Raw genomic sequence first — 7,412 nt, 5'->3', positions numbered from 1 at the left:
TACCAGATTTATTGATGAGCTCTAGTAATTTTCTGGTAGCATCTTTAGGATGTTCTATGTATAGTATCATGTCATCTGCAAACAGTGACAGTTTTATTTCTTCTTTTGCAATTTGGATTCCTTTTATTTCGTTTTCTTCTCTGATAGCCATGGCTGGGACTTCCAATACTATGTTGAATAATAGTGGTGAGAGTGGACATCCTTGTCTTCTTCCTGATCTTAGAGGAAATTCTTTCAGTTTTTCACCATTGCGAATGATGTTTGCTTTGGGTTTGTCATATATGGCCTTTATTATGTTGAGTTAGATTCCCTCTAAGTTCACTTTCTGGAGTGGTTTTATCATAAATGGGTGTTGAAATTCATCAAAAGCTTTTTCTGCTTCTACTGAAATGATCACATGGTTTCTGTTCTTCAGTTTGTTAATGATGTATCTCATTGATTGATTTGCGTATAATGAAGAATCCTTGCATCCCTGGGATAAAGCTCCCTTGATCATGGTGTATGGTCCTTTTAATGTGTTGTTGGATTTGGTTTGCTATATTTTGTTTAGGATTTTGGCATGTATGCATCTCTATTTAATTTATTCCTGCTCTGATCTTTATGATTTCTTTCCTTCTACTAACTTTGGGTTGTTTTTTTCTTTGTTCTTTCTCTAGTTGCTTTAGGTGTAGGGATAGGTTGTTTATTTGAGATTTTTCTTGTTTCTTGAGGTAGAATTGTATTGCTATAAACTTCCCCCTTACAACTGCTATTGCTGCATCCCATAGGTTTTGGATTGTCGTGTTTTTGTTGGCATTTGTCTCTAGGTATTTTTTGATTTCCTCATTGATTTCTTCAGTGATCCATTGATTATTTAGTAACATATTGTTTATCCTCCATGTGTTTGTTACAGTTTTTTTTTCCTGTAATTAATTTCTAATCTCAGAGTGTTGTGGTCAGAAAAGATGCTTGATGTGTTTTCAATTTTCTTAACTTTACTGAGTCTTGATGTGTGACCCAAGATGTGACCTATCCTGGAGAACATTCTGTGTGCACTTGAGAAAAAAGTGTATTCTGCTGCTTTCAGATGGAATGTCCTATAAATAACAATTAAGTCTATCTGGGCTAATGTATCATTTAAGGCTTATGTTTCCTTACTTATTTTCTGTCTACATAATCTATCCATTGGTGTAAGTGGGGTGTTAAAGTTCCCCACTATTATTGTGTTACTGTCTATTTCCCCTTTTATGGCTGTTAGCATTTGCCTTTTATATTGAGGTGCAACTATGCTGGGTGTTTATATATTTACAATTGTTATGTCTTCTTCTTTGGTTGATCCTTTGGTCATTATGTAGTATCTTTCCTTGTCTCTTATAACGTTCTTTATTTTAAAGTCTATTTTGTCTGATATGAGTATTGCTACTCCAGCTTTCTTTTGATTTCCATTTGCATGGAATATCTTTTTCCATCCCCCACTTCCAGTCTGTATGTGTCCCTAGGTCTGAAGTGGGTCTCTTGTAGACAGCATATATATGGGGCTTGTTTTTTTATCCATTTAGCCAGTCTGTGTCTTTTGGTTGGAGCATGTAATCCATTTACATTCAAGGTGATTATCGATATGTATGTTCCTGTGACCATTTCTTAATTGATTTGGGTTTGTTTTTGTATGTGTTCTTCTTCTCTTGTGTTTCGCACCTAGAGAAGTTCCTTTAGCATTTGTTGTAAAGCTGGTTTGGCGGTGCTGAATTCTCTTAGCTTTTGTTTGCCTGTAAAGCTTTTGATTTCTCCATTGAATCTGAATGAGATCCTTGCTGGGTAGAGTAATCTTGGTTGTAGGTTTTTCCCTTTCATCACTTTAAATATATCCTGCCTTTCTCTTCTGGCCGGCAGAATTTCTGGTGAAAATCAGCTGATAACCTTATGGGGATTCACTGGTAGATTATTTATTGCTTTTCCCTTGCTGCTTTTAATATTTTTCCTTTTTATTTAGTTTTTGTTAGTTTGATTAATATGTGTCTTGGTGGGTTTCTCCTTGGGTTTATCCTGTGTGGGACTCTCTGTGCTTCCTGGGCTTGACTATTTCCTTTCCCATGTTAGGGAAGCTTTCTACTATAATCTCTTCACGTATTTTCTCAGACCCTTTCTCTTTCTCTCCTTCTTCTGGAACCCCTATAATTCAAATGTTGTTGTGTTTAATGTTGTCCCAGAAGTCTCTGATTCTCTCCTTATTTCTTTTCATTTTTTTTTCTTTATTCTGCTCCATGGCAGTAATTTCCACCATTCTGTCTTCCAGCTCACTTATCCATTCTTCTGCCTCAGTTATTCTACCACTGATTCCTTCTGGTGTATTTTTCATTTCCCTTATTGTGTTGTTCATCACTGTTTGCTTGTTCTGTAGTTCTTCTAGGTCTTTATTAAATAGTTTTGTATCTTCTCAATCCGTGCCTCTATTTTGTTTCCAAGAGCTTTGGATTGTGTTTACTGTCATTACTCTGAATTCTTTTTTAGGTAGAGTTCCTATTTCCTCTTCATTTATTTGGTCTTGTAGGTTTTTACCTTGCTCCTTCATCTGTAACTTATTTCTCTGTCGTCTCATTTTTGCTGATGGGTGGGGCTGTGTTCCTGTCTTGCTGGTTGTTTGGTCTGAGGCATCCAGCACTGGAGCTTGCAGGCAGCTGGGTGAAGCTGGGTCTTGGTACTGCGATGGGGACCTCCAGGAGAGCTCAAGCTGATTAATATTCCCTGTGGCCGGGAATTCTCTGGCAATCCAGTGGCCTAAACTCAGCACTCCCACCACAGGGGTCAGGCCCAGCCCTTGGCCATGGAACCAAGACCCTGCAAGCCACATGGCGTGCCAAAAAAAAAAAAAAAAAACATAAACCCCAAGACAAATAACAAAAACAAATAAAAACAAACAAACAACTACAAAAATAAAACAAAGAAAGCAAAAAATAAGAAAACAACCAACCAAACAAAAAAATCCACAAACCCAAAACAAATAATAAAAAAAAAACTAAGACAAACAAAAGACAATACAAAAACAAAAAACAAACTAAAAAAAGAAGCAAAGAGAACAGAAACAAACACACAAAAATGACCAAAAAAGATAAAAACAAAACACAACAGGGCTTCCCTGGTGGCGCAGTGGTTGAGAGTCCGCCTGCCAATGCAGGGGACGCGGGTTCGTGCCCCGGTCCGGGAGGATCCCACATGCTGCGGAGCGGCTGGGCCCGTGGGCCATGGCCTCTGAGCCTGAGCGTCCGGAGCCTGTGCTCTGCAATGGGAGAGGCCACAACAGTGAGAGGCCCACGTACTGCAAAAAACAAACAAACAAACAAAACAACATAAAAACAAAAACTAAGAACAAACAAAATACAAAACAAAAAGTAGGATAAAAGAAAAACAGAAAACAAACCAAAAAAAGAACAAAACAAGAAAAAATAAAATAAAAATAGAAAAATAAAAATATATTAAAGAATAAAAATAAGACAACAGTAACAAAACACAACAACAACAACAAAAAAGAAAAATTTTCTGGGGACTCTGCAATCAGTGTCCATGATTCCACAGTGAGCTACAGCCAACCACTGCCTCCCCAGGATGCCCTCCAAGGCCTTTCTTTTCCCAGGCTCTAAGTAAGTCTCTGGATCCGCTGTGTCAGCCCCACTTCTGTGTGTGTTTCTTCCACCAGTTTCTGCTTCTGAAGCTGCCCCAGAGCACATATGCCATTGCAGGCCAGCAGGGGCGCAGGCATCAATGGAGGTGGCCGCTGGGGCCCATATAGCCAGAGGAGGCTTTGGTGGGGCAGTACGCTGGCCCACTGGGGCCACAACATTGGCTTTAAAGCTGCCAAATTTAGGAAGCAAGCCAACTGCAGACCGTAAGTACAGTTATCCCAGAGAAAATTATGTTCCCAGAACCTAGTGCTTGTTGCCAAAGCCCAAAGCAAAAACTTATTCATGTCTGAAGGGGGAAAGAATGGAGAAAATTTTGATTCAATACACCAAGATACTATGGTTAGTCTACGTCAGTTGACCAGAGTTACAACCTGGGAGTTTAAACTCCATTGGAAAAAAAAAATGTCTAGCAAGAGGGTAAGTTTGGCACCATGCATTAACATACTTAGGGGAGAAAGCCACCTATATATACTGTATCCCATTTCAAAAGTGGCATTTTAAGAAATGCTATGCTCTTACTAATGTTTTGTAATGATGCAGTCCCGGGCACTAAGTCTTATTATGGAACCTTCATTCCTCATCCAACATATTCAGTCATCTTCATTTCTAATTTTCCCTTTGGGCAACTCAATGTTGGGATGAGTGTGGCTCTGTCCAGGGTCATACTTGGCATTCTCGTGTGAACAGGCATTTTCTTCCTCCCTCCCTCCCTCCCTTCCTTCTCTCCTTCCTTGCTTCCTTCCTCTCCTTCATTTCCTTCCTTCCTTCCTTTTTTCTTTCTTCTTTCTTTTCCCCAGGCTCCAGTATTTATTGTTCCAGGAAGTTAACTGGAAGGTAAGCTAAAAAGAATTTTGCTGGGAAGACTTGCACAACATTTACACAAACCCATTTCCTAGAATGTTCTCTGAGAAAAGAAGACTGCATGGGAGAATAAGAGAAACATTTCATATGCCTCTCTGTGTAGGAGTGAACAGGCATTTTCAATGCTATGCTACAGTGACTCTCTGCAGAAGCCTTTGAAACTTGCTTCTGGGGGTGGTTTCTCTTTCATTCCCCATGTCTGCTTCAGCTGGAAGATCAAAGCTCGTTCTGATAACTGTGTTTGGACTCCTAGAACCCTAGTGAAAATCATTCTTCTACTATAGACTGCTCCTTAATACAATAAGCTGTGCAGTTTGGGTCCTGGGTATCTAAAGCTATGTTAAAAGCATGTATAATTGATGGATCTTGTATAGAGTAGCCAGCTAAATATTCTCAGCTAAAGTATTCTCAGCTAAATATGAATTTCTGATAAACAGATACATTTTAGCATATCCTAAATATTGTGTGGGATATACTTAAAAACAACAAGTTTTTGTTTTTGTTTTATTTGAAATTCATATTTAATTGGGCATCCTGTATTTACATTTGCTCAGTCTGGCAACCCAAATCTTGAGCTAACTGGACACCACGTGGTGGGGATGACTCTTCAACCCAAGGACAGGCACTTAAGCCAAAGGTTGTCCCTTCCACACTTTCTTCCTTGGCACTGAATGGAAGATGCCTTTTGGAGCAAACTGGTCTGCTTAGCTAGGTGCTGCTTAGCTAGGCCTGGCAGCCACATCAAGCTGGAATCTCAGTAGTTCCCTGTGTCATAGGTGGAGTGCAGCTCTCTTGCAGTTTAAGAGCACTAAATATTGTTCCCACCACCAATGCCTTAGGAGGTCTGACCCCACCTCAGTCTTTCCTGAAGACTCTTGTTTCAGTGATAATCAAGGTCATGCTGCACCAGCCTTAGCATTAAACCCTTCCCATGAAGATGGTGGACTAGGAGGATGCAGGTTTCCTGTCTCTGCATAACTAGGGCACCTACCAGGCACTGGTGGTGGGGGGCACAGACACCTAAGGGGATGGGAGAAACCCCTGAGCAACTGGCTACGCCACAGCTTGCAGGATCTAGGTACCCAGGCCAGGGGTTGGGCCTGAGCTCCAGCAGTGGGAGCGCCAAGTCCCAACCACTGGACTAACAGAGAAACTCAGACCCCAGGGAATATTAATCAGAGCAGGGTCTCCCAGAGGTCCTCATCTTGGCACCAAGTCCACCCACCTGCCTGCAAATTGCAGTGCTGGAGGCCTCAGGCCAAACAACCAGTAAGACAGGAGTAAAGCCCCACCCATCAAAAAAATAAGATGACAAAATTTCTGTTCTTCAGTTTGTTAATGATGTATCTCATTGATTGATTTGCGTATAATGAAGAATCCTTGCATCCCTGGGATAAAGCTCCCTTGATCATGGTGTATGGTCCTTTTAATGTGTTGTTGGATTTGGTTTGCTATATTTTGTTTAGGATTTTGGCATGTATGTTCATCAGTGATACCGGCCTTGCAATTATTTTTTTGTGATATCTTTGTCTGGTGTTGGCATCAGTGTGATGGTAGCCTCGAAAATGAGCATCGTAATGTTCCTTCCTCTGCAATTTTTTTGGAACAGTGTCAGAAGGGTTAGCTCTTCTCTAAATGTTTGATAGAATTCACATGTGAAGCCATCTGATCCTAGACTTTTGTTTTTTGGAAGATTTTTAATCACAGTTTCAAATTCATTACTTGTGATTGCTCTGTTCATATTTTCTATTTTTCCTGGTTCAGACTTGGAAGGTTGTACCTTTCCAAGAATTTGTCCATTTGTTCTAGGTTGTGCATTTTATTGGCGTACAGTTGCTTCTAGTAGTCTCTTATGATCCTTTCTATTTCAATGGTGTATGTTATAACTTCTTTTTCATTTTTAATTTTATTGATTTGGGTCTTCTCTGTTTTTTTCTTAATGAGTCGGGCTAAAAGTTAATCAATTTTGTTTATCTTCTCAAAGAACCAATTTTTACTTTCATTGATCTTTGCTATTGTTTTCTTCATCTCTATTTAATTTATTTCTGCTCTGATCTTTATGATTTCTTTCCTTCTACTAACTTTGGGTTGTTTTTATCTTTGTTCTTTCTCTAGTTGCTTTAGGTGTGGGTTGTTTTTTTCTTTGTTCTTTCTCTAGTTGCTTTAGGTGTAGGGATAGGTTGTTTATTTGAGATTTTTCTTGTTTCTTGAGGTAGAATTGTATTGCTATAAACTTCCCCCTTACAACTGCTATTGCTGCATCCCATAGGTTTTGGATTGTCGTGTTTTTGTTGGCATTTGTCTCTAGGTATTTTTTGATTTCCTCATTGATTTCTTCAGTGATCCATTGATTATTTAGTAACATATTGTTTATCCTCCATGTGTTTGTTACAGTTTTTTTTTCCTGTAATTAATTTCTAATCTCAGAGTGTTGTGGTCAGAAAAGATGCTTGATGTGTTTTCAATTTTCTTAACTTTACTGAGTCTTGATGTGTGACCCAAGATGTGACCTATCCTGGAGAACATTCTGTGTGCACTTGAGAAAAAAGTGTATTCTGCTGCTTTCAGATGGAATGTCCTATAAATAACAATTAAGTCTATCTGGGCTAATGTATCATTTAAGGCTTATGTTTCCTTACTTATTTTCTGTCTACATAATCTATCCATTGGTGTAAGTGGGGTGTTAAAGTTCCCCACTATTATTGTGTTACTGTCTATTTCCCCTTTTATGGCTGTTAGCATTTGCCTTTTATATTGAGGTGCAACTATGCTGGGTGTTTATATATTTACAATTGTTATGTCTTCTTCTTTGGTTGATCCTTTGGTCATTATGTAGTATCTTTCCTTGTCTCTTATAACGTTCTTTATTTTAAAGTCTATTTTGTCTGATATGAG

Source organism: Physeter macrocephalus, chromosome 11 (genome assembly GCF_002837175.3).
Source record: "Physeter macrocephalus isolate SW-GA chromosome 11, ASM283717v5, whole genome shotgun sequence".
Lineage (NCBI taxonomy): Eukaryota > Metazoa > Chordata > Mammalia > Artiodactyla > Physeteridae > Physeter > Physeter macrocephalus.
Note: the sequence above shows the minus strand (reverse complement) of the source record.